This window comes from Rhinolophus ferrumequinum, chromosome 20 (assembly GCF_004115265.2).
Source record: "Rhinolophus ferrumequinum isolate MPI-CBG mRhiFer1 chromosome 20, mRhiFer1_v1.p, whole genome shotgun sequence".
NCBI lineage: Eukaryota > Metazoa > Chordata > Mammalia > Chiroptera > Rhinolophidae > Rhinolophus > Rhinolophus ferrumequinum.
This window is the reverse complement of record NC_046303.1, coordinates 2,489,899-2,517,328: the sequence shown is the minus strand read 5'-3', so window position 1 is coordinate 2,517,328 and position 27,430 is coordinate 2,489,899. Positions and strand designations below refer to the sequence as shown.

At 49.0% G+C, this 27,430-nt stretch overlaps 1 protein-coding gene across 2 annotated transcripts in view; it reads left to right on the top strand.

Moving 5' to 3' along the window:
* GRB10 (growth factor receptor bound protein 10) overlaps positions 1-27,430 on the top strand; it is a 127,352-nt gene that overhangs the window by 13,876 nt on the left and 86,046 nt on the right. Inside the window, exon 1 of one of the 2 annotated variants that reach the window (XM_033088379.1) lies at positions 19,495-19,784. The exons of the other annotated variant lie outside the window; for it this stretch is intronic. The gene's annotated coding sequence lies outside the window, so the exon portion shown is untranslated. Of the gene's footprint in view, positions 1-19,494; positions 19,785-27,430 lie in introns of those variants that run through there. 2 annotated transcript variants of the gene reach the window in all.

Below are 27,430 nucleotides of genomic sequence, written 5' to 3'. Positions count from 1 at the left end.
TTTTTTTAATCTTTTAAGATTTCTTTTGTGGCCTAACGTATGGTTTATTGCTGAGGACCTTCCATGCTCACTTGAAAAAATGTGTATCCTTCTGTGATTGGGTGGAGTGTTTTTGCATGTCTGTGATATGCAAGTAGTTATAGTGTTGTTCAAGTTCTGTTTCCTTGTTGATCTTCAGGCTGGTGCTCGATCCATTACTGAAAGTGGAGTAGTAAAGTCTTCAACCTTATTCTAGAACTGCCCATTTCTTCCTCAAGTTCTGCCAGTGTTTGCCTCATACCTTTTGGGGCTCTGATTTTTGGTGTATATTTGTTTATAATTGTTACATAATTTTGGTGAATTGACCCGTCTCAGTACATAATGCCCTTCTTTGTCTTTGTAACAGTTTACACTTGAAGTATATTTTGGCTGATGTTGGTGTAGTTAACTCTCTTTGTTACTGTTAACATGAAATATCTTTTCCATCTTTCCACTTTAATCTGATTGTATCTTTTGATCTAAAATGAGTCTCTTGTAGACAGCATATCATTGGATTATGTATTTATTTTTTTGTTTTTTTTCCTCCATTCTGCCAATCTCTGCCTTTCGTTTGGAGGGTTTAATCATTTACATCTAGTTACTGATAAAGAAGTACTTCTTCCATTTTGCTGGTGTGTGTGTGTGTGTGTGTGTGTGTGTATCTTAGAGCTGTTTTGCCCTTTATTTCTGTATCATCCTGTCTTCCTATGCTTTAAGGAAGATTCCTTAGATGGGAACATTTATAGAGTAAATTGTAGTTAGAAGAACCTTTTACAAAACACCAAAACCGGAATTGGTTGTTAGGCGCCTCTTGATTTCACAGTCCTGCTCTTGTCATGGTGGGATGATGGAGAGGTGTCTGCATTGTTCCACATGACTCCAGAACCCGCGTGCGTGAGATGCCGTGCTGCTGTCGGAGCAGGAGGAGAACAAGAATGAAACTGGGCGGTGCTTTCCTTCCCCCCTTGCACTGAGCTGCCACGGCTGCATTTGATCCTCAGCACAGCCCCACAAGGGAGGGAGAGAGAGCGTCTTCCTTCTATAGATGAGGAAATGGGAGCTTCTCACAGTCAAATTCCTTGTCCAGGGTGAAGGGAGCATTAGCAGAAGAGTTAGGACTACTCTCTCATGTCTTCGGACCCCAAGCCACATGTTCTTTGGACCCTGGGTGCCGCCATAGAAGGAAGAAGGGAGAGGGGATGTGTTTCCACCAAAATCCCACTCCCTCGAATGAAGAGGGACGTGGACTAAGAAGGGACTCTCTCTGAGGGTGTTGATTCTTTACTGTCAGGGTTTGTAAATATTGAAGGAAAATGTAAGTAAATTCATTTCACAGTGCCTCGCACCGAGTAAATCTTTAATTCCTTTTTCCTGGGGGAGTTTTTCAGGAAAGATTCCATGTTGTTGCTAGTCCTGGGACTTGTCGCTTCAGAATGGTCTAGAAGCTGTGAAGTTTGGAAACATAGGTGATAATATTTTGTCCTGTGTTGTAATGTAATATCAGTTGATCAGACATGGTGGCCACCTTGTAGTTTTGAGTATTGCAGCAAAGACCTTGGGTTTCGAGGCTTTTGGAGGGAAGGACCTGAGGTGGCACCACGACTCTCACAATTGTACCCCATCTTTATTTCTCAGAATGTTTGAGATCATGGGGGTGGTTACGGCGTGAAGGAGGCCACGTGACTTGCTCGATGTCTCCGTCACAGTCTCGCTTAGTCTCTGTTACTCCTTCCTGAACCAGGTTCCGGGGCACATACATGCCGTTTCAGTTCATTTGACTTTTTAATAACCTCTCAGGGTCGATTTGGCTTCCCGAAGGTGAGAACTGTATGTTCAGCACACGAGTTTTCTCCTCTAGCCTTGCAGGGTGCTGAGTCTTTATGGATAGCAGCAACGGGTATTATAAAGGTACTTGCCCCATTTAGAAGAGTAAATCTCACGTTCTGAGGTCAGAAATAGATCCTCTTTCCCCTGGTAAGCGTGTGCTCAGTCCTGGGAGTGGTGATCCTGCAGCAGGCGAGAGTGGGCAGCTCTGAGGAGGTCGGGGAGACAGTCCCTCTCTGTCCCCCACAGAGTGTTCCACATGGGCTGTGGGCTCCCACGTCACACAGTTAAAGCAGAAGGAAGCAAACAGCCGGGGCCAGCATTAATTGAGAACATCTGTGTTTTCTCAGTGGGGAGATTTCACCGTGTGCTGACGTGTGCTGCTGAGCTTGGGCCCCCAGTTTCACATGGGAGAGGGAGAGGGCAGATGGTGACACGCTGGTGTCTGTGTCAGGAGCCCCAGGGAGGCCAGCACCAGAGCTCTGCTAGAAAACTGGAAATACTGGACATGTGACATTTTCCCTCTGACTCTCCCCTTTTGGTCGCTTATTCCGGAGGCAGGGAAGAATGTTCTAAATGACTCAGAGACGTGCGTCTTGCCAGAACCATGCAGGATAAGCCTTTGGGCAGCATACTTGAGCCACTCTTCAAGGTCACAACCTCCCGGGATGCCCTGCTCAGAGCTGCCCTCCGAGATGGAATGCTGTCCCCGGGGTTTCTGGCCAGGGACATTTATGTACTGGGCCCAGGTCTCGGCTAAAAAGGTCTGAAACTCCATATTGTTACTAAGAAAATCTTTTCTGAACGAGGAAGTCTCCACACTTTCTCTGAACAGCTGCATGGGCGGCCACTTCAGTGTCCCGGTGGTGGCTCAGATTGTCCCAGGCTCCACGGCCAAGTCCTGGCTGCTGGCACGGCCCAGTGCCCCGGGGGACACCGCCAAGGCGGGGTCAGGCTGTAGAGGCTGTAGTTCTCACACGTTTTGCTTCCAGAACCCCTGGACACTCTTAAAAGTGGCTGGAGACCCTGAAGAGCTTGTGTTGATGTGGCCATATGTATTGGTATGTGCCATTTTAGAAATAAAAACAGAAATTTAAAAAACATCTATTCCTCCATAAAAATAACAAGCTCATTACATATAAACATAAGTAACATCTTTTAAGGAAAACATAACTATTTCTCAGTTCCAAAATGCTAATGAGAAGAGGGAAAGGCCAAATAACAAACGTGCCTCGACAGTGATTTTGACCTCATGGGTGGAGGGTGTCCTCACCAGCGCATGCGGTCGATCCAAGCTGGGGTTCCAAGTGGGAGGGTCCACAGCCAGAGGCGCTGATGTGGGGTGGGGCGGGCCCTGGGGTACGGGGTCTCCCCTGCAGCACCCCCTCACTTGTGAAGACGGAGGTGTCCTGCCAGGGCCCCCTCAGTGCTGTTGGCTGACTTTTTGTCTCTGTTGCGTCAGCTGTGTCCCAGGAGGGACACCTGGTCTGCAGTTATTAAGCACCAGATAAGGGCGGGGAGCTGAGGCCTCATGTGCTTTTCGGGTTAAAGTATGGGGTGGCATGGAGATGATAACACTGGAAGTGATGTGGCACCTTGATCTTAATTAGTTGAAGTGATTGCCTTTGGTCAGCTGTGAGTCTAGGGGGTGGAGTGAGGGGGTGGACGGGAAGCTCTGCCCAGCCTGCCTGCGGCTGTGATGCACAGGACAGTTACAGTGTGTCGGCCACCAGGGTTGAGTTTGTGTCCTCAGGTCACATTAGTGGTGGGGGGACTAAAGGGTCTGTAAAGGAAACTGAGGCAAGCACCACTCCAAGTACCATCCAGAGCATTTGGGGGCACAGGACAGTTAATCCCCAGAGACCAGGAAGACAACACAGCTGGCGGTTTGTATATGACACGTAAAAGGTGAGCTGAGAAGGGACAGCAGAGTCACACGTGGGAGGGCAGAGGGAGCCACACTGTATGGCTGCCACAGTTCGTGCTGGCATCTGTGGGGTGCTGTCCCTGCAAAGACCCAGGCACTGCCACTGCCTTCCCGCGGCACACAGAGCCTTGGAGGGGTGTCGGGGGCCACAGGACCCTTGGCACGTGGCGTGGGTGCAGCTGTCCAGAGCTAACCCTGTGGAAAGACAGACTACAGGTGGAAGGTGACCTGCTTTTCTCTGTCAGGTTAAGCTGTTTTTGCTCGCAACACTTCTGACACCAGATGTGTAGGGTTTTCCTCCCGACACCAATTCTCCAACTCTCTGGACACCGACTGGGTGTCCTATAAGTCAATTTAATTCTGACACTACCCACCTGGAGTTAGTGTCGGATGCCACAGGTAAAAGGCTCCAGACCGCCAGAAGCCTGCCCCACTTCAGACGCCAGCCAAAGTCCAAGGCCACCGTACTGCTAACCAAATGGCTGTAAACTGGGGGTTCCTGCAGCCCCCTTCTCCTGAATTGCTGGAATGGTTCCCAGAATTCAGGAAGGCACTTAACGTTTATCAGTTTATCATAAAGGATACAACTGGGGAACAGCCAAATGGAAGGGATGCCTAGGGTGGGGGTCGGGGGTTCCTGGAGCTTCCCCGCCCTCTCCAAGCGTCCCACCGTACCAGCACCCGAGTGTTCGCCAACCCGCAAGCTCCCGGAACCCTATCCTTCAGGGGTTTTATGGAAGGATCACTACGTAGGCGTGATTGATTACCTCAATGGCCAGCCCCCTCCCCTCTCTGGAGCTCGTGGGCTGGGGCTGAGAGTTCCAACCCCCTCTTCATGACTTGGCTTTTCTGGGGACCGGCCCCCATCCCAACGTTATCTTGGGCCCCCAGCCACCTGTCATCTCATTAGTGTACAAAAGACAGTCCTCACTCGTGAGATTCCAAGACTTTCAGGAGCTGTGTGCCAGAAACTGGGACAAAGACCAAATATTTCTTTTTTATTATACCTCACAGGGAAAGCATGGCAAGCCACAGAGCATTTCCCGGGGACGTGCGGAGGTGTTGAGAAACAGTTTACTTGGGAGGTGAGGGGGAGGGTAATGGCCGTGAGGAGTACGTGATCTGTATTTGCACAGGGAAGTTATTTCAGTAGCTAAAGCAGGTTGTTTTGGTCAAAATGGAAGATTCCTGAGATTCCTTCTCAGGTCTCAACACAGCCTTCCTCCCCTGGGGCCACCCTCCTGTGTGGTGTGATGGCTCTGACCTTTTCTGAGCACTTGACATCACAAGCATGGGAGACAATAGAATTTTAAAAATCTAAATCTCTGTAGATTTAGATGAACAATCTTTATAGGAGACCGTTTGAAGTTAGTCTGTTGGGACTGTTTTAATAGCTCCATGGCCAGAGGAGGAGAATTAAGTAATGGATGCTAAGTGTGGATTAGATGGAGCCGAAGTCCGAGGTAGGTTTGCAGAGGAAGCCGCACAGCCCTCACTGAGGCTCCACCTGAGTGAGGAACGGTACCTGTTTCAGGAGCATGAGCTCAGGTGGGCTTCGGCTGTCCTTTTCCCCTGGGCTTTGCCTCTGGTCCAAGGCGCAAACTTTTCCAGACATGAGAGGACCTTGGTCAATGTTGTGTGAAGAGCTAGGACACCTAAAGAAGTTAGCAGGTGTTTAGGGCCATTCCCCCTGGGGATTACCAGCAGCTGAGGGTCCCCTGCTAGACACCAAAAAAAAGTTCATCAGCATGTGTCCCAACACGTGCGTACGGGTCTTGCAGACTTGATCACAGGAGTGATGATCATACAAGCCACAGCCGGTTTCTCCTCCCATATTCTCATGACAGGGTCTCAACCAAGATTTGGCCACACTTCTGCCCTAAAAAGCAGTTAGAGACCGTATTCTAGAGGGCTCTGCAAGTGACAGCACTATGATCGAGACCAGAGTGCACCCTCAGTAAATGTTTGTGGAGTGAATTAATGAAGAAACAATGAATGTCAGGACTAGGGTAAACGTGTAAGAAGGTGAGCGTTAAGGACGGAACCCAGGCCGCTCAGCTGCCTGCCCTGAGCCCTGGGTTGTGGGGACCTTGGGATGGCGTCCCATCTTCCACAGCAGAAGCCTTGCCGACTGGCACAGAGAGCATGTTCCTTTTCTTTGGGGTAATTCTAAATTGAGAGTCGTTTGGGGATCGGAGGAGGCAGTAATGCTAATCTTTATCTTTTCTGCACAATTACCAGAGCCAAGTGAAAACAGAGTAACCTGCATCATCTAGTATTTCCAGCTTCCCACCCGGGCTTTTCCAATGATTTGTGACACCATGGCTTTTTACTTCCTTTATCTTGAAGGAAAACAGCCAAGGCGTCACTCCGGGACTTTGCATCGTCTTTGCACATCGACCCCGTGAGTCGGATGGGAGCACGTGCTGAGTGCCGAGAGGCTGGCAAGCCTGGGAGCGTTTGTAGTGTTGCTGCTGTGTCTGTGTTTTCAGAAAGCAGAACCTTTCCCCCCAAAGCAGCTGTCCCGCCGAATCCTCCTGTAAGACACCGGTGCGTGCCCACGGCCCGCCTTGACCGAGAAGGAACTGCAGATCCCAGAGCATCACGGGTTCCTGTGCTCGCTCAGCTGGCCTCCCAGGTCCCAGGCAGGGTGGACAGTGTCATCAAGAGGCTCACATGGGCCCTTGGTACAGCAAGGGAAGGAAACGGTGGAGGGGACGAGTAGAAAGCTGTGGCATGTGGTGGGAGCATCTGCTCTGAGCTGGTCCTGGTTTGTCGGGTCTTCGCCCTGCGGCGGGTCACGTCCGTGAACACCAGGACCAGGGCAGTCGGGTTCCATCATGGTGGGTTCACTGACAGGGGAAATCTGAGAGAGGCCCCTTGATAAGACCACGTAAGAGCTGTTCCTTGGGCCCCAAAGGACGCAGTGGGGGCTAAGCCGTACCTGCACTTGGTGACAGCTGAGGGTCAGCTGAGGGCACCACTCATGGCAGCTGCCACGCTGTGACTCAGAGGTGGAACTGGTGGACATGGGATCCAGAAGAACGTAGCGCCTCTGTGTGCCAAACCAGAACAGTCTGCTTTCTCAGAGTCCCTGAAGCCTGTGTGTCCCGAGCGAGCAACTGTGTGGCCGGAGGAGAGCCTGTTCTCGGAGGAGTGGGTGACCAAAGGTGGGGGGGGCTATTTATAGTGTGAGGTTAGGAAACATCAAAGGCATGCTTCTTCCCTTTGTGAACAGTTTTGTGGGGTGGTCTGCACGGCTGTACCAGAGCACCACAGACCAGGGGCTTCACCTGTCGTGGTCGTGGAGGCCGGGAGGCCCAGGTCTAGGTGCCGGCAGACCTGTTGTCTGGGGAGAGTGCTGGTCCTGGTTTGCAGATGGCCGCCTTGTCCCTGTGTCCTCACACAGTGGAGAGAGAGAGAGCCAGCTCTCTGTTCTCTCACTAATCCCGTTATGGGGACCCCACCCTCATGACCTCCTCTGTGATCCCCCAAAGGTCCCACCTCCTAATACCACCACATTAGGAGTTTGGGCTTCAACATTTGAATTTGGGGGGACACACACATGCCATCCATAACAACTTTCAGGTAGACCCGTGCCTTCCTATCCTGTACACTAAGCTCTCATGTTCAGTCACCAGTAGGTTCTTGGAAACTTAATTTAACCTAAATGACGTATAACAAAACCAATACTACCAGAGGCTAGTTGATATAAACAGGGGTTAGGTTCCTATGGCGTACTTCTGGCCAAAAAAAAAAATCACCGAACTTCTACAGAAAGACCCAAAGCACTTCTAATGTGAAATAAATGTCGCTACACATACATTTAAGAAAGATGAATAAAAGCAAGTAAGATCATTCTTTTCCAACCCGGTTATTCCAGTTCAGGGTCAGGCAGCCTGAGCCTCTCCCAGCAGCTCAGGGTACAAGGTGGGGCCCCACCCTGGACAGGACACCTTCCATGTCAGGGCCACTCACACCCACATGCCTCAGACTGCGACCATGTAGACAGGCTGAGTCCCTCACGTGCACACCTTTGGGGTGTGAGGGGACACCGGAGTCCCCAGAGAAAGTCCAGGCAGATCTAGGGAGGATGAGTCCCCGGAGAAGAATCATCTTTTCCTTCGCCTCCTCAATGTTATAACGAAAGTGTTCAACGAAAAGACGGTATTTGAGGACCTGCTGTACCTTCAAGATTCAGGTGTTGCTTCTGGAAATGGAGGCTCAGGACCCGGGCTGGTAGGCACTGGTCTCCAGACATCTGGGGCCCGGACCGCACGGTCAGTGGGGACTGAGAAAGCTGCTGACGGGGCTGGGCCGGGGGAGGAGACGACTGAATACACGGAGACAATGGAAAGGCATTAAAAGTCATAGAGGTAGATTTCATGAAGGTAATAGAAGTAGGTTTAGTTGTTAAGTAGTAGTTTTGGACATGCCTGTCTGCTGGCTCAGTTTTCAGACCTACCAGCTATTGAAATTGTACAGCTAAAAACCACTACTCACTGTTTCCCAGCCACTTTTGCTTTGGGTAAACTGCACATGTCCCCTGTCCTTATTAAAATCTTGATTTTCTGAGCTGAGGTGCCATTTTTTTCCTTACGTATTGTGGACCTGAGAAGAAAGATTCATCTGATAGAAACCCCAAGAAGGAATTTATCTGCTGAGATGGACTCCCCAAGATCAACCGAGAGCCCACATTTTAAAAATAATAAGAGCCCAGTGGACGTTTGCTGCCGGGGCTTCTCACGGCTCTGTACACTGTACACCGGAAGACCCGCAGACTGAATTCTCAGCTTCCTGCTGTGTGAGTCCACCATTATAAGGGAGTTTCTTCTTTCAACCAACGGGCTGAGACCTGCCTCATTCTGCATAACTGTGTCTCATTCGTGTCTATACCGACCAGTCAGAACTGCTGTGTATTGACCAATCAGAACTGTTCTAGAATGGCCAATCAGAATGCATAATACTTACCGAACAATCAGAAGTGTATGATTTTGAAAACTTCATTTGCATAAAATTGAACCAATTGGAAAATTGAGTGGGAACTTTTTCTATAAAAGACAGCCTCCCTTTTGTCTCGGTGGCGTGCATGCTGGGTTTCCACCAGAGGCTGTGTTGCCCTGGTTTGCAAACTGTTTCAGCTGAATATGGTCTCTCCTTTCACTCGCCTCTTTGGGAACTTTGGTATACTGTGTGCTTGTCATACTTTAACCTAGGACCCACCGTGGTGAGTTGTGGAGTGGACTGAAGGATACCAAGAAAGAAAGGGTGTGATTATCTTTAAAATATAAAGCTCTGAAGGTTGGAGGATATTGGATTTTGGAGTGTGCTCCGCGACTTGGCCCATTTTGATCACGGGCTATTTTCAGGGTCGTGAGCACCCACACAAGAGAGGGGCAGAGGCCTTCCCGCGTGTCTGGACGCGGCTGGAGGCAGAGCCCCGTCCTCAGTTGTGTCCATGTGACTTGCTGAAGCCCTTAATGGCTCATTGTCTTAGGCGGAGAGCAGTGATTTCTCTGGAATTCCTAGAAAGGGCGGGAGAGCCAGCTCTTGGTCAAAGGGAGGATCCAGTGCTTGAGAGTCACAAGGGACTCAGTGCGAGGTTTTGGGGGAGGGCTGGGAAGGGAGGAGAGGCTCGCAGGACCAGTGGTCAGAAACTTGACAACAGCGCTTCTTACTAGAAAGACAAATTCTAAATCGCATAAGTAACTCATGCTCCTTATTGTAAATTGCAAACCCGGAGTGTGTGGAGAGTACACTGGCCCCTCTGGCTCTCTCTGCTCCATCCTGGCGGCCTTCCCGGCAAGCCAGTGTTGGGCAGGCTTCTGGATCCTTCTCTGGGTGGGGTTGGTGGATACACACACACATCTGTCAGTTTTCCCTTGTTCACCACTATCTCCTCCTCCCTCTCCTTAGTTCCTTTCTTCTTGTGTCTTAATCTCTGAGGGCTGTCATGTGCTCCCGCCTGCCAGCTCTGTGAGAAGCACTGTGAGAACTGCATCATTTAATCCTTGCATGAGGTCAGGGCTGTTTTATTCTCATTTTACAGTTGAGGGAATTGAGGCGCGCGGAGACGAGCTACTCCGGGGCTGAGTGGGCTGAGACCAGGCCGACAGGCTCTTTCCGGGGGGACCCAAGCTTGCTTGCGGCCTAGCAGCCTGGAGCATGCCTGCACAGCAGTTACCGGGCTGCCCTGGGCGTGTCTCATATGATCCCCGAAGATGTGAGCTGCTCACCCTGTGCTGGGAGCTGGGGACAGGGCAGTGCCTGGGGCAGATGTGGTCCCCACTTCTTGGTGGGGAAACAGACGCACACAGACCGAGTTGGGGGTGGGGGATGCAGCCACAGCACACCTGGATATGTTTGCAGGACTGGTGTCCAGGCGCTGCAGCAACAGCTGGACGGGTTGGGGGAGGGGAAGTAGACAAAGTTGGAAGTGTCCCACACAGAGAGCACAGAACATGCAAAGGCCACCAGGGAGGGGAATGTCTGAGGACCTGAGGAGGCCGAGGGTGGGCAGACCATGGGTCAGCAGCTCCTTAGGAGCCTGGAAGGGAGGCAGGGCCCCCTGAGTCAGGCCAGGTGTCCTTTGGCGGGCATTGGGGTGCATCTGAGGGCCCCCTGCAGGCTTGTGAGCAGACCAGAGGACAGCGGTGGCCGGTGTTGGCAGCCCAGAAGGAAGGCAGTGGGGGGATTTCAGATACTTCTCTAGCACTAAGTAACTGGGCTGGTGCATTGCTGGGAGGCAGGTGTGAGAGAGGAAGGACAGAGGACTTCTGGGTTCTGCCACGTGAATTTGGCAGGGGCCACTGCTGTGATCTGCATCGAGGGAGAGGGGCATCTGTGGACGTCTGGGCGGCTTCCAGTTTTCCATGTTACACTGTGGCAGTGTGTGTGTGTGTGTGTGTGTGTGTGTGTGTGTGTGTACACGAGTGTGTGCGTGTGACAGGAAGCCAGGAGAAGTAGCATTCCAGCGCCTGGAACTGAGGTTTGGGAGTTGCTGCCACGTGGCCGCCCACAGCCTGCCCACGGAGCTCAGCCTGGGACGCGGAGAGTCCTGCTGCCCCCCAGGCGCCCCTGCTCTCCGTGGGCCTCCCAGGCCTTGTGATTTGTAGCGGTCTGATGGGTCACACATTATTGCTGTGTGTTGCTAACGTTAATATTTCCACGGTTACTAGTGGAACTTGAGAGTGTTCCACGTGCATAGTGAGCGAATTACTTGCTTCTGTCCAGTCCCCCTTTTCATGCCAGCCGCTTATCCCGCCTCTTGTTTAAATAGACACGAGGTCTGCTGCTGCTGCCCGTGTCCTGTGTGCTCCGTTCTGTCCCCTCCACCCAGAAGGTAGGCGTGGCGTCACTGCCGTGGCAGGCCCTGTCGTGAGATCCATCTGATGGAAGTGACCTGAGCTGCGACATTCCAGCTCTAACGTCGGTCCTCTCTGAAGCTGCCCGCACGTTCTGCCAACAGCAGCTGGAGGTTTACAATCACTTTTTTAAAATTTGCCTTTTCTTCAATTCTATTTTGTTCATGTATTTCTCAATTCAACTTCGTAAGTGCCTTCTTCCCATGTGAAAACAGTGGTCTCTGATATCAGTACAACAGTGAATTTCTTTTTTTCTTTTTTTTTTTTTTTTTTATTAAGGGTGTCCTGTCCCCCTTTGAAAAGGCCTAGACTTCATTCCAGAGCTGTCTGGCTGCACAGGCTGCATCTCCTGGCCATGAAAGTTGGGATTTGTTGAATGTCTAAATAGTCACTGTTATTACTCTAAATATTTAGCATGAGAAAGCTAAACAGAAGGAAAACTTTATGTTAACTCAGGAATTTGTGGAAGATATCAAAGATACTAAACAGAAATCAAGAGGTCCTTTCTTTCTAAAATATTTTAGAAGTAAGTTAAGACATTTATTTTTACCCAACTTCATGGATTCTTTAAGATTTCAAGTTTATGTCATGTCTGACTGTAAAGCTGTAGGAGAGCCATCCTGACCGATGGGTCAGTAGGGCCCCGTTTCCTTATTGGTGTGAGTACAGCCGCCAGAGCGGGCAGGGAGCCTGTGGGTCTGAGCTGGGGTGTTGGTGGTACCCCTGTGGGTGCCGGATGGGCTTTGTAAACATTGCCAAGCGGGGTGTGCAGCAGTCTGTCCTGTGTCTGTTGACCGGTCCTGCTGTTACTGGGGGAGGTACTGTGTCTCAGTAACTCTTTACAGTTCATTAAGCCCAAAACTCGTATTGCCTTTGTTTTCTCTACTGTGAAGTTCAATATTCACTTTCTGAAACAATAGACAGAAATGGATGACAGGGTGCCCAGCGTGACAGGCAACTCTATGTCATTTTTATTTAATTGCAGATTAATTTTTTTTTGCCCATTATGAAGAAAAGCCAATTTCACAAGCGTGTGTTGTAAATTTGAAGGCATGTGCATGAAAGGCATTTGGGAATAGTCCTCGGACATTCGGAACAGAACCCAGGGAAAGATTAGTTTCTCTGAAAAAGATGGGAAAAACCTCAGAATATGGGGCTCAGAAGTCACCGCGTGACCCTCAGTTCATTTACCGACATTCTACCCATTGTCGTTTCAAAGGCCTTCGTACGTGTTTGACCAGTCACCCTTTATTTTATTACCTTGTGGGCAATTTAGCTACTAGAATTGAGAGATATTCCACTGGACATAATCATCATAATATTTTTCAGGCTTACGCATTCTCGGAGAGGGTAAAAGCAGGTGTCCTTAATAAAATGCCTTCATACAGGTGACTTAAGCTTTGTGCGGCTTAAATCACAAAATCATGCATCGTGTATGACCCCTTTTGATGCTGAAAGGATCCACGTTCCCTCTAAACAGACAGAGCCATCACACGCCCCCGACAGGTAAGGTCTGTTTGGTTTTCACCAGTAGGAAGAGCCTTCCTCTGCAGGAGAACTATCTGCTAAAAATCGATTAAGGTGAGATCAACGGACTCCCATCGTTGGAGGCAGAGCTAAGAGTGGGCCTTTACTACAGAGTTTCTGCAGGTCTCACCCGCCTGTGTCCCTGTGTCCTCTCCCCGTCTTCACTCACGGAGCTGAGCTGGGCCGGAATAAGCCGGTCAGAGTGCTGGGCTGACTCCCTGCTCCCCCTCCCCAGTACCCCTTTGCTTTGCATAAAGTGGGGGTGATCATCTGCCCCCTGGGCCACTCTGACAATGTCTTACTGAGCCCTCACAAGTTGGCAGTTGTCATGTTGGAGATGGGCCAGAACAGAAGTGGGGTGGCGGGTCTTGACTCAGCCTGTGTTCTGATTTGTGTGTTGCCTGCCCCCCGCCCCCCAGCCCTGAGATGGAGTACACAGAAGTAGTGAAGGTCCAGGCAGGTTGCTTCCCCCAGCCCCAGTACTTCACCTGAGGCCGCCCTTTCTGGAAATGGACCATCTCTTAACCCTCTGAGAGAGCAGAGCTGGGCCTATGGCCGGACTGGTGAGTTTGGGTCCCCAGAGAATATCATTGGGTGTAGTGATTTAGGGGGGACGAAAGATTGCTCTGGGGTGCGAATTTCCAAAGCTGTTGTAGCCACAAAAGCCTTTCTTGACCTGTCATCCAGCATGTGAGTGAGGGACACACTGGCTGAGCTGGGCCCTGGAGCTCCCTGGGTCTGGAGGCAGCAGGGCAGTGGGCGTGGTGGTCGCCTGCGGTCACTGTGACAGATCCCAAGATGCTTTCTCTGGAGGTGAGTCCGAGGTAGAAAGTCTTCGGTTCTATAAAAGCTAGTGTGTATTATTCCATGGCTGCACACTGTACACTTAGCCCTGGCCGGATAGTTCCCAAAACGTGTTCTTATGGGACGTGCGAGTTGGGGGGGGGTGGCGTGCAGGCCCTTGGGCTCCACACTCCTGCCTTTGGAGGCCTGGTCTGGAATGTGCGTCCTCTCCACGGCAGAGCGACCTCGTTGGGTGCAGTCCTTCCCCTCACATCCTCCATGAGCCTCTGCATTAAAGAAAGCAAACTTAACCTGCGAGTAGACTCTACTAGCTTGAATACATGATTGAAACCATGAGTAGATTCGTTCTCACTGTCCTGACTTTTTCTACTCTTCCCATAAGTTCCTAGCGAGCGCCCATTTGGTACCAGTGTTGCTTGTCCTAGGTGTGCGGGGACGGAGGTCTGCAGGCTGGCCACAGCCCCTGCACACCCAGAATGTGTTTTTAGTAGCAAGATGCTCCATTTAGAACTCATCTTCTCTTTGATCTAACAGTTGGAACTCAGTCTCCTGGGTTTCAAAAAGATGCTGCAACACAAAATAAGAGGGTCTCAGAGGGAGCAGGGAGAGTGGCTCACCAGGGAAACGGTGTTGTCACAGAGGCTTCAGCCTGGGCTGTGGCTCAGCCCGGGCCCCCAGCCCTGGACACGGCTCCTGGAGTGATGGGGCTTGGCCGTAGGTGGGGAGGGGCGGTCGGCTGGGCACCAGGACAGCCCTTGCACTCCTTCAGTGTTCACGGCATCTCTCCAGCCCTGTTTGTTCTGGGGTCATAGGGGAGAGAGAAGGGTACCAATGGCCTTAATTGTCCGGTTTCCTCTTCTCCCACTCACATGTCGAAGCAGCCTCTGAGCATTTCCCTCCAGGCCCGTAGGCCCTCTACAACCACAGCTCAGCTCTCCTGTGCCCCATTGTGTGGCTAACTTGGGTGTACGCCCTGCAGCAGCCCCTTGGTGGGCTTAGCCTGCGGGAGGCGCTGTCCTGCCTGCGCAGGCAGAGGCGGCATGCCCCCCCCAGCCATGTGCATTCTGGTCTGGAGGGAGCGGGGTAGGACTGATGAGGACGGCACTGTCCAAGGCAGTGGCCCGGGCTCCAGGACGTAGGTGTGGCGTCCTACAGGTCAGAGGCCCAACACCTAGCTGATTCTCCCTGCAGCTGGTCCGCCACGTCGACGCCACACTGTCGTGCATCCCAAGTGCACCCTGCTTTAGTGATTTTACTCACACTGTAAATGGTGAAAATGATTCTTGGGAGCACAGCGGACTTCCCTTCCTCCTCCGACAGCCCAGACTGTGGTCCTGGAGGGCCCTTCCTTCTGGTCAGTGCCGAGTTATCTTGGGACCCTGGGGATCAGTGCAGGCTGAACCTGGGCCTGGGGTGATTGGCCATCTAAGGTGTCTGCTGTCTTTGTTCCCTTTTCAAGTGGCCAGCAGGATCAGACCGTGAACCCGCGTGTGTTGGTGATGTAAAAGCGTGGGTCTCCTGGCATTGACAGTGGGCGTCGCTCGAGGTCACAAACGTCGGGGAGGAGGCCTGCGGCTTGACTGTCACGGTCTGTGTGTTCCTGTCCACTGCTGGTTACTGACAACGATGAACTGTAGCCCTTCTGGAGGTCTTACCCCAAGGATGCCTCTTGCTGGCTCAACATACTTGTAATCGTGGAGGAGGCCATACAGCTGGATGGCCCTGAGATGGAGGAAGAGGGACTTGGGGACCTTCGCAGCTTCCACGTGTGAACCTGCTTAGGGAGAAACGAGGAAAGATGCAGTAGGGGAATCTCGTGTGCGTATGTGTCTTTGGTCCTCATCCAGGGCTGTAGCTCCTTTAGCCTTCCACACAAGTTTTGAGTATGGACGATAAGAACAGCATCTACCAACATGTTACTTATGGCCATCTTTGAAGTTTTGCAAAGAACTCTCTGCGCTGGTACCTCCCGGTACCAAAGGGCCCCCCAGGTAGCAGAGGGCACTCGTTTTTGGTGCTTCCCCATGGAGAGCTGCCGAGGGCTTCTGTGTGTTTCTCCATGGGATCCGTAGGCCTGACATTCCAACTGTCTCCAAGAACTAGATTTTCCTTTTTTCTTTCCGAGAGCGGGGGCAGCCTGGTGACAATATTGCTGAAGGGGAAGCAGGATCAACAGGCTGTTACAATTCATGCTAAGTTGAAAGGAGGATTAATTTTTTTTAAGTTACAGTCTCAATTAAGGGAAGACGAAGGAATGTAATAACATGCGATGAGATTTATGATAAGAAGGACAAACGCTGATTGAATGGCTCCATTTAAGGCATTTCATGCTTTCAGAAATAACAGCCATGAGCCTAAAGACGGGGTGGGGGAGAGCGGCGGGTGACCTTTCAGAGGTGCTCTTTTCTTTGTACTGTCAAGGGTTATTTTGACCAGTTACTTCATAGATAAATGAGTGGACGTCCAAGGGTCCAGAGGGTACATGATGGATGTGTACAACTTCATCGGGAGATTATTACTTTCTTAGTCATTGTCGTTCTTAGAGCCGATGGGGGCACATGACTGCTTTGAAAATGACAGATCCTGCAAATTATGCAAACTTCAGGGAAAAAACCAAGTTCCCGCTGGTTATTCATGTCGTCTCTGATAATGGAGGACTAGTGTGGCCAGAGTATATATAAATCTAGTTTTTTTGGAAACAAAACAATTTAAAATCCCAGTGTATTATTATACAATAAAGAATTTTATAAGTTTTTACAAAATAGATTAATGTGTTTGCGAACATCTCGAACTTTGGAGTTTGAAGAATTTTTAGCGTCATCTATCTAGCTAAGTATAGATCCATGAAACCTATTTTTCGTGAGAAACCACAAGGGTTTTTTGTGTGTTGGTTTGTTTGTTTTAAAGTTGAATTAAGCATCTGTTTGTAAAGTAGGAGCGCTGAATCCCCATGATGTGGGGGAAATGCCCTGTACCTTTTCCCCTTTGGGGGAGGGTCTCGCCTGCTCAGGTTGTTCTTTGTTCCACTTCAGAGTCTGTGAGGTCAGAATGGAGATCGTCGTTTTGCCCTGACCCACTGAGGATGGGAGAGGTGACAGGTATTCATCTTGTTTTCTGTCCATTGTGTACCAACAGTTAGCTCACATCTTACCAATGGAACCCTCCAGAAAAGGAGTTATCCTGTAACATTCAGGCTTAGGTTGTTTCTCGACTGGACAGATTTTCCGCGGGAGTAAATATAGGCTTTGTTGTAAAACAGCTAGAAATTGTATGGGGACTCAGTGAGTGACCTGAGAGCCTTCAAATGGATTTGAAGCGTTTTGAGAAAAATGTCGCGGGTGGGGGTGTCCTGGGCGGCTCGTGTCAGGCTGTGTCCTGAGCGGCCCGCCCGCCCCGCCCGGGTGACTGCAGTGAGCAGGAACCTGGATGCAGGGTTGGAGCCCGGCCTTGGTTCTGGCTCCTCACCAGGAAGCGGGGCTCCGAGCAGAAGGCTGGCGCCCGCTCCTGACATTCCTTTCAAGCCCACGGAAACAGAAAGGACTCCATGGAAAAATCAGTGGGTTTTATGCGAAGCCTAATGGTTTTATTTTCCTCCGCTGCTTCCTTGAGCCTTTACTCTAGTGAAGCAGCAGAAGTGGGATGAAGCACTTTGAAACACGGCTTTACTTTCCCTGGGGCTCTCTGGTTCTTTCTCCACCGCCCCCTCCTCCCTGGTCCCTCCCCTTACGCCCCTGTGTCCTCTGCCTCCTGTGTCCCCCACCCCCTGCTTCTCCCCCTCCCCTTCTCCCCTCCAGAGGCTGGTGGGTGGAGAACCAATTTTCAGGAGTTGCTCAAATTCTGAGAGAGGTGGGGGTCACGGGGCCTGCGAGCAGCATGGTGGAGCCTCGGTTGGAAAGATCCTCTGGCTGCTCTGTTGAGAAAGCTGCAGCCTGGAAACTGGGGAGCGAAGCCATGTGCCCAGACCAGACGCAGCCTGGGGAGCAGTGGTTGAAGTCTGGATCTGTTGGGTGGGTGCAGGGGAGACAGAGTGGGTCACGGCGGACATCACGGTCGGCCTGAGCCAGTCGACGCGGGGCATTGCATGTGCTGAGATGGAGAAGCAGCAGGGGCCGAGGGCGGCCAAGCTGCCGTGGCCCTAGGAGCTGGGCGTGGGCTTCCGGATTCAGGGGGAGGCCCTGGGGCAGATGGGGCAGGGAGCAGGTAGCTTTCAACGTCTGTGTGATGAAGGTGAATGAGCAGGCCAGCGAACAAGGGAGGGGACCGCTTGGAGAAGTGGGTGCTGGGACCCCGATACTTAGGGGTCTTGGAATTGGGGAGATACCTGTGCCAGACACTGAGAAGGGGGCCCAGTGAGGGAGAGAGCAAGCAGTTAGTGGTATCCTCCTGGCGGTCCCTGGAAAAATACTCCATGCGATGGCGTTCTTTTCGGGGACTGGATTCCGAGCCCCTCTGACATGCACGGTGGATTTTGAAGTCTGCTTCTCAGTCCTTTGTAGCCAGCAGAAGCAAGGCTGGCTCTTCTCACCTGCAGTTTATAGGAGCCAGATGCTGTGAGAGCCAGAAATGTGGACGCGCTTTGCTGACATCACCAAGGAGCAGGGCTAGCTTGTGGAAGGTACAGCAGCACCGATTCTTCTAAGACACAGCGATTGTGTCACTATGTTTGGGTGGTAACTCCTGCACAGGGCACAAAGTTAACAGGTCCAAAGGGTCTTCAGTGAAAAGCAGTCTCCTGGCCCCTGGGCCCCCAAGGCAGCCCTGCTTCGGATCCTTCCTCTCCTCCCCCACTCTCCAGTGGGACGGGCCGCTGCCCACGTCTGTGTCTCCTCCCTTAGCTCTTGGCCCCCTCACTCCCGTGTACCTCGGGCCCCTGCATAGAGAGCCCCTTGTTTGGGCTGCTACAGGATGCTTTGTCGTCCAAGGAGCCTGTATTTTCAGGCTGTCAGGTTGTCTGCAGTGTTGTGTGCAGCTCCGCAGGAAGCAGCCAGCACGCACGTTAACCTGCTCTCTGCATCCTGTCATACCCCCGGGGTCTGGCACCCACGGCCCCTTCTCTGAAGCACCAGGGACCCGCGATTCTTGCAGCTCTGACACTGGATCTGGGGCTGTTGGGACAGAAGGGGACCGGAGGCTTTCCGAGACCCATGCAAAGACTGAGGCGAAGATCCAATGCCACTGTGTCCCGTGTTTTGTGATCTCAGTCCGGGGTCTGGGGAGTGTCCTTTAGCTACACCTCCTTGGTGCTTTTCCCCAGTCGATGTCTGTCAGTGAGCTGGGTTTTCCTGTTGTGACCAGTGCTTTCCGTCCGTTTAGGTGGGGGTTGGAAGGGCCCTGGAGTGCATCTGTTTTACGAAGCGTTTAAATCCAGGGGCTGTGCTCCAGTGTCCTCCATCTCACTGACCAAGTGGGAACCGGTGTCCCCACAATGTCAGGTCACATTTGTAAGCAGTGACGCCAAATGCCAGCGCTGTGCTTGGCGTGGGTAGCATTCTGTCCCTCCCACGTGAAGATGGCTCGAGGGGCGGTGGGTATGTGGGTGGCATCGTGGCAACCTCTCCCTTTTTGACTTAATTGGCACAGCCTCTCACTTTTTGTTTCTTTTTATAGTTTGGATGTACAAAGCCCTACCCCTTGGAAGGCACCCAGAGGCATTTGTAATTATTCATAAAACTCAAGAATCGAGGATTATCATGTCATGAGACCGATCGCGAAAACAGAACTTTCATGAATTAAAAAACGTCTATCAGGGAAAAATAGTTCTTTTAAAAGGACCCCAAGTTTAGGTCTGTGGGAAAGTAATCCACATTTTAAATTTAGAATTATAATGGTTTTCCTTCCTCCTCCAGTGTCCCCTGGTCACATTTGGGTAGGACGTTCTCATCCGCACAGCACCTCACCCGTCCTTTCCTCCGGCTCAGGCCTACTGACCCGCTCTGGCTCCATTCGGTTCCCCTGTCCGGGAGGTCCTGGGTTCGCCGTGTGACCCTGGGCAGGTTGTGCAACAGTTCAGAGCCTGCGTCCTCCTTTGTGATACTGGGACGGTCACGCTCACAGGTTTCAAAGTGGTCTAGGGTTTGGTGCTTGAATGTGGGATTTGTCTTGTCACCTGCACACGATTGCTTATCATGAGAGGGGTCTCTTTACTGCATCTGCGAATGTGGACCGCGCTCCTGGTGACGTCCGTGCGGAGCCCCTGGGCCTGTGTGCAGGAGCAAAGGCCAGTGTTGTTTACCCTGCTGATACCTTTATGATGGAGGACGTGCAGCTCTCTGCCTGTGTGTGGGGAGCCTCGGCTGTTCTCTGCGGCCGTCCTTGCTCAGGTGTGTTTACTGACTTTGTCCGGCGATGCTTATCTCAAGTGAGTTGGGTCATTCCTTCCAGGGGCCTCAGGAACCGATTAGCATTCCAGCCCTTTGCTGACGCATGCCCTCCCTGCCTGCACACTGACCACTGCGGAAGTGCAGGCCCAGCTTGCAGGCCCCAGCGCCCGCGTGGTCAGGGGAGCTAGAAATGGAAGATGCATGTACCATTGGCCTCCCCTGGGTCCCACAGACCGAGTCCTGTTCCCGGGAGCTGCCCCTTAGCTCAGGGCCTGGGCTCTGGGTCTGTGCAGAGCAGAGCTCAAGGACCGACTGCACAACTGGGCGGCATAGCGACCACAGGCGAGTCCCTTCCGCTCTCAGTGTCCAGGCCCTGCGTGGGGACAGTGACCGTGTTCCACGTGGGTTGTTGAGAGGAGTGATGCTTCTCACAGGTGAATAAACAAATAGACAAGGAGTGTGGCCGTCATGATGTTGAAGTCAGCTGTTGATACTTGAATAGAATATTCCAGACAAGTCTCTCAGAAAATACTGAGAATGTGAAAAGCAGAGGTCAAATGCAGACGCTTGTGCCTAAACACACGCAGTTTGAATGGTGAGGTCACTCTTGGCTGCAGGTAATTGACAGTGACGTCCCTGCACCTTTTCCCCTTTTGCAGAGGCCTGTGGAGAAAGGACGAGTTGGTGTTCTGAAAGGGATTCTTTTATCTGCATGGAGGAAAAGGAATGGATTTCTAACCAGCAGCAAGCATGCCAGCTGCAGCCTGCAGGGTGGAACTCAGGGCTGGCATTCGAGGAGCTGATGACTTTCTTACTTCAGACGGCTTAGGGGTTGTAGGTTCCCCTTCCCCAGCCCCCAGAAAGTGAGGCGTGATTCTTCAAAACTTTACTGTAATTTTCTCCCATTTTTCCTCATAAAAAGGAATAATAATTGTAAAGAAAAGAGACGAGAGCAGTGGTTCTCAGCTTTGGAAACACCTGAGGAGCTGCAGAGCCCCAAACACTCTTTTTGAGATTTTATTTTCTCTGGTCTGGGGTGCAGCCCGGGCACCTGGAGTTTTAACTTCTCCCCACCTCCCACCGGATGTGCAGCCCGGTGGTTGGGACGAGGTCAGCAAGGTTCTCATGGGTCAGTATATGATAGAACCGCCCCCCTGCCCAGGGCTCCTACAGCTCCCCCTGCATTGCAGACCCACCCCCGAGCTCCTGAGTTAGCCGGTCGGGGTCTGAGCTGCAGAGCTGGTATTTCAGTGTGGTCCCAGCTGCTGTCTGTCCAGGGACCAAACAGCAGGACTGGAGGGTTCTGGTCAGAGCCTGGACTTCTGGACCGACGGTCACCTCCTCAGGCCCCCGTCACCGCCCTGGGACCTTGACTGATGCACTCCATTTTCCTCTTGTAAACATGGGCGCTGACACCAGCATACACTCGTGTGTGTGTGTGTGTGTGTGTGTGTGTGTGCGTCTGTTTGCACACACACACACATATGTGCACAAGTCCTACCGAGGACTTGAAAATCAATTTTTTTCCCCTTGAAATAATTGGTCGTAAGAGCATCTGAGTCCATCGCTTCCTTTATGTTGGGGAAGTGGAAGGAGGGTGGGTTTTATGCGATTTCATCTCCAATGTTTTCTCACTTAAGGGTTTCTGTTTGTTTGTTTGTTTTACTTTATTCTGATTTGGGTATATATCTTTAATAAAATTTATAATTTCATTCAAGTTACCAAATTTATTTATGATTGTCCGTAAAATGGTTATACAATTAAAGAAATCATCATATTCCTCTTCTTTTGTTAAATTTTTGTATATTGGTGGGTTTTTTTATTTGTAAGAGATTTGTCTTTCATTCATCTTTCTTGGATTTTCATCAATTCTGTTATGTTTTGCTTTCTGATTTGTTTTCGACCAGATTTCCTTCCTTCTGGTTGAAGGATGGATTTGCCCTACTCATTTAAGTTCTTCTTTCTTTTGTAGGTGGTACAAAGGTCATGCATTAGTTTTCCTTCTGTTGTTTCTCTTCCTTCCTTCTGTCCGTCTTGACACGTGATGCTGTTCATTGTCCACTTGTCCAGAGATGACTCTTGTATTAATTTCCTCCTTGGACCAGTTGTTTAGGCCAGAGCTTGTTTTTAATTTTCAAGTGGCTAAGTTCTCGTTTTTTATGCACACGTTCCTAATTTCTAGTTGTGTTGTGTTTGGTTCTAGCACGGGGCCTTTTGGCACGGGGCCTGCTGGTATGGTGGCTGGCTGTCCCTGTGTCAGCCTAGGCCTGGGGCGTCTGCTCTGTGTCTTCACGCCGGCTGGCAGCAGGAGGCCTGGCCCCTGCAGGTGTTTCTGTGGCTCCAGAGATCTTTAGGTGTTAGCAAAATGTACTGATATTCTCTGTGGCTGAGTATTTTATAAAATAATAATTTCAAATATTGTAAATATTTGCCAATGAGAACTTTTCATAAATGTCCATGACTACAGTCTCAGCGGGCGTAGTATTATGCACTCTTTCTACCTCAATTTGATTGCTTCCTTTGCCCTAAGTGATCGACAGAAGTCTCCAACTTCAAACAGTTTTTCTCAGTTTCTCCTTGGAGGTCTTAGCATTTCTGTGTGTTTGTTTACTTTTGTGTAGAAGTTTTATTGAAGTATGATGTTCATTCTTGTCATTTAAGATTCGTTTACATTGTTGCTTTGTTATTTGGAGGATAAAGAGCTACTACTATTTTCGTTCTTCACTGATTACATTTTTATCAATGGGTTTCGCTTTAAAAATGTGGATTAGTGTGTCTTTGTCCTAGACTTTACCGTCACTGCCACTCCTTTGTCATTGGTTTCTGTGCTGTGTTCTTAGGTCTTTGCCCGTTCTGTCTCTCCCCTGTTTCTAGCTGTCCTTTCAAAGCTTTTCTTTTTCAGTTTGCTTTGGGTATTTTTTTTTCCATTGGAATATTTCTGAATATTATTTTGAACGGAAGGGATCTGGGTAGTTGGCATCCATTGACACATGCCATCAACCTCTGAACCAATTGTTTCTGTTTAGGACGCTCCTTCCTCTGTCTGTTTTCCATTTTCCCTTTGCTGTTTAAAGCAGTATTAATTTATTTTTTAGCCTTTTATTATGATTTAGAATACAAAATTCTGTTTTAAATTCTACAAGTGATTATGTTAATATATCATGAAATTTGCTCAATTATATTTTTCCTAATAAGGAACAGGATCTTCTGTCTTTTATGGAGGGTACCACTTTTTTTATTTTAAAATCCTGCAATGATTTATTTGAAGACTCGAAACTTTTCTGTTTTATGTTAATTTTTGATGCTTTATCTTTTTAAAAAATATTAATATTTTTTAGTTACATTGAAATATAATTGACATACAGCACTGTATTAAGGTGCACAGCCTAATGACACACATATTATGACATGATGACCACAATATTTAATCGTTAAACGAAATTTTATTATTTAACTTGTCCATCAACAACGACACTAGTTAAGCCTCATTTGTTTGCAGATCCCTCTTGAGTTCCTCCTATGTGCTCTTCTGGGTGTAGCAGGGAACAAGGTCGACTTCTTGAACAGAAGGGCTTAGCCCATCTAACATGTGCAGTAAGGTTGGTGTCAGAGATGACGGGCCGATGAGTGTGCACTGTGTGTGCTGGAGGGTTGGGGCGGCAGGCGGGGGCTGTCATCTGAGTGTCTGGGGAAAGAGAGGAGGGAGTGGGAAACAGACATTCTGGAGAGTCCAAAGTAAATTTCCTAAGGAGATGGAGTTGCTTTTGTAGTTGTGTTTGCAAGCAGCATGAAATACACATTTTGGATTTCTGGTTCAATAAAAATAGAAAGTGTCCATTTAGCACAGTTTGTGACTCGGGGGTTCTGGAAGTAGCTGGTTGTCTTAAGCAGAGCAGTTGCATTTTTCTAGGAGTGGGTCAGAGGAGGAGGTGGGTACGAATGCTCGGGTGTGTGCCAGGTCTGGAGCAGCCCGCTGACCCTCCGCCAGGAAGGACGGGACTTCGGCAGGCGAGGGCGAGTGGGGTGGCAGTGACCCTGCCAGTGGCAGCCGTGTGTGTCCTGGAGGGTGTGTGGGTGTGCAGAGGACAGCTGGTGAGCTTGGAGGTGGGGTGCTAACCACACACCCAAACCTGACCTTATTCTCAAATGTGGGTTGCTACCTATCGCCATGCCTTGAAATCAAGTGATTAGGTCATGAAAAGTGTATTTTATTAAGGAAATGGAACAGAAGAGGAGCCGTGAGACTGGATTGCAGGGTCCTTAGCACGCAGTGAGCCCCTTGTCCATTATAAAGGGTCAGGAGCATCATGAGATGAACGCGGGGACCCGCCCATGCGCTGGCCAGCACCCCGGTTCATGTTTCTAGAATACAAAGTCATCCTGATGGGACAGGGAACCGGGACAGTTTAATCGACTGTAAACATAACCAGAGGTGGTGTTGCTGCGACAGGCGTATGAATGTCACCTGCTGCCTGGCAAGGTGTCCGGCATTTCAGTTAGGAACGCCCAGTGTGCTTTTCAGAAAAAGTGTCACCTACTGTAACATTTTTTAAGTTTATGACAATTGTATCATTTTAGCTTGACTGGTACAAATTGCCCTTAAAATGGAGAAAAATAAATAAACATGAAATGAAAAGAACAAAGACACGTGCAAGTTCAGTTGCTGGATCCAGAAGTGTAAATATTGACATTGTTAAGAAAAATGTTGACTCTAGAATCAGCAAACTTTTGACTTTGCTTGGATTATTTTTTCTGCACTATAGTCGCTTAAGGAAAAAAGTGCCAACTGTGGTGAAAATTATTTAAATTTTTATCGTAAGTTCAAAACTCAATTAAAACGGTCAGACTCCATTACATTATTTATAACGGCATTCTTGCAAAGGCATACTTAACTTTCACAGTCTAAAGGACGTGGGAGAGCAACACAGAAAGCTGAACGTGTCAATGAGCTCCTTTAATCAAAGGAAGAAAAAGGACAAATTGACGCGGTTTCGCTGTCATTCTACAACGGTTAACGAGGAAGTCTTTTATCATTAGAGCTTTGAAGATTCGCTGTATCCACCTGCTTATGAAACTCTTCCTCAGTATCTGTATGGGGCACATCATTGTTTGAGAAATTAGCTGATGATTTAGAAATGAATCTCTTTGGAGTAGCACAGTCTGTCATCAAATCTGTACCATTGTAGGACATTTAGAACTAGTGAGGCTTGTCGTCCAGGGCCGGTGTGGGTTTTTCCGTCTCCAGGAGAGCACAGATAATGACAGTGTCTGTCGCGCTGCCAGCTGTGGTGGCCAGACCATGAACGGAGGGCTTGTGATATGAGTTCCATCTCACCTCCCAGACACCTGGGTCACAGTCACAGGACTGAGACAGGGCCAGCCTGGTCCAGATAAATCGAAATGGAAAATGTGTAAACAAGTTCCAAGCAATTATGACGGTGTTCTTTGAAGAAAAATAAGTTTGTGTGCGGAAGCAATGTCTGGGACCACTGTTGTATACATCTCCAAGCTTTCGTAGCCTAAGAACTTTTGTTGAATCTCATGGTGGTGGTAAAGAATTTAGCGAAAGTTGATTTTATTAAAGGAAGTTCACTGAATAGCCAACTATTTGTTTTTTTAGGATAAAATAAACAAAATACGAAATTTACCATTTTTAAATTTTAACCATTTTTAAGTATACAATTCAGTGAAGTTAAGTACATTTACAGTGTTGTGTGACCGCTGCCATTTCTGGAATTTTTTCATCATCCCCAAAAGAAATTCTGTACACCTTAAACAACCCCCCCGACCCAGCCTCTGGTAACTTCTATCCCTCTTTTTGTCTCTATAAATTCTCCTATTCTAGGTACCTCGTGTAAGTGACAGCATATTTGTCCTTTTGTGATTTATTGCACTTAGGACGGTGCCTTCAAGCTTCATCCATATTGTAGCATCTAGCAAAACTTCATGATTTTCAGGACTGAGTACTATTCATTGTACGTGTGTACTACATTTTGCTTACCTATTCATCTGTCAGTGGTCACGTGGGTTGCTGTCACCTTTTGGCTGTTGTGAATAATGCTGCTACGGACCTGAGTGGACAAGTGTTTGAGTCCCTGCTTTTGATTCTTTTGGGTATATGCCTAGACATGGAATTGCTGGAACATATGTTAATTCTATGTTGACTTTTTTGAGGAGTTGCCATAGTGTTTCCACAGAGGCTGCACCATTTTACATTTTCACTGGTGGTGCACAAGGGTTCCCGTTTCTCCACATCCCCACCCATGCATGTTGTTTTTCGTGATCCCTCACTGTGGTTTGGTTTGCATTTCCCTAATGACCAGTGGCGTTGAGCATCTTACCGTGTGCCTGTTACCTCTGGAGAAATGTGTAGTCTAAACATTTGCCCAGTTTTGGATTTTGTTGTGGTGGTTGTTGTTGTTGTTATTGGGCTGCAGGAGTTCTTTATGTATTCTGGATATTAATCCCTTATCAGATATATGATTTGCAACTGTTTTGTAGCTTCCTGTGAGTAATCTTTTTACTTTCTTCATAGTGTTGTTTGATGCACAAAAATTTTTAATTTCGGTGAAGTCCAATTTATCTTTTCTTTTTTCTTTTTCTTTTGTTGCTTGTGTCTTCGGTGTCATGTTCTGGAAATCATTGTACACTCCACTGTCATGACATATTTTTTTTTTCCTATGGGTGCTTCCAAGAGTTTTGTAGCTTTAGCTCCTACATTTAGATGTTTGATTCACTTTAAAATCATTTTTGTGTGTAGTCTAAGGTAAGTGCCCAACTTCATTATACTGTATGTAGATATCCAGTTTTCCCAGAACCGTTTGTTGAAAGACTGTCCTTTTTCCATTCAGTGGTCTTGGCGTCCTTGTGGAAAATCAATCTGCCGTGTATGAGGATTTATTTCTGGGCTCTCACTGGTCTGCGTGTCTGATTTATTACCAGGGCTCTGGAGCAAGTTTTGAAGTCAGGAAGTGTGTGTCCTTCAACTTCATTCTTCGTTTTCAGAATTCCTTTGGCTGTTTGGGTCCCATGAGAACCCATATGAATTTTAGAAAGGTTTTTATCTATTTCTGCAGCAGACACTGGTGGGGCTTCGATTGGAACTGCGTTGCATGGAATCTGTAGACGGCATTGGGTAGTTTTGTCATCATGATATATTAAGTCTTCCAACCTGTGGAACAGGAGGTTTTCCCGATTTTTATCTTCTGTATAGTCTTATAACAGCATTTGGTAGTGTTCCGTGCACAAGTCTTTCACCTCCTTGGTTGTTTTCTAATTATTTTATTATTTTTGATGGTATTTTAAGTGGAGTTGTTTGGGTTTTTTTTAATTTCCTTTTCAGATTTTTCATCCTCAGTGTATAGAAACACAACTGATTTTTGTGTGTTGACTTTGTATCCTATAACTTTGCTGAATTTATTCATTAGCTCTAATTGTGTCTCTGTGTGTAATTTTTAGACTTTTCTACAGATAAAACATGTTATCTGTGAACAAATATAATTTGAAGTCTTCCTTTCCAATTTGAAGGCTTTTTATTATTTTTTCTTGCCTGATTGATCTGGCTAGAGCTTCCAATAATAAAAGTTGTTGAATAGAAGTGTCAAAAGCAAGCATCCTTGCCTTAAGGGGAAAGCTTTCCATCTTTC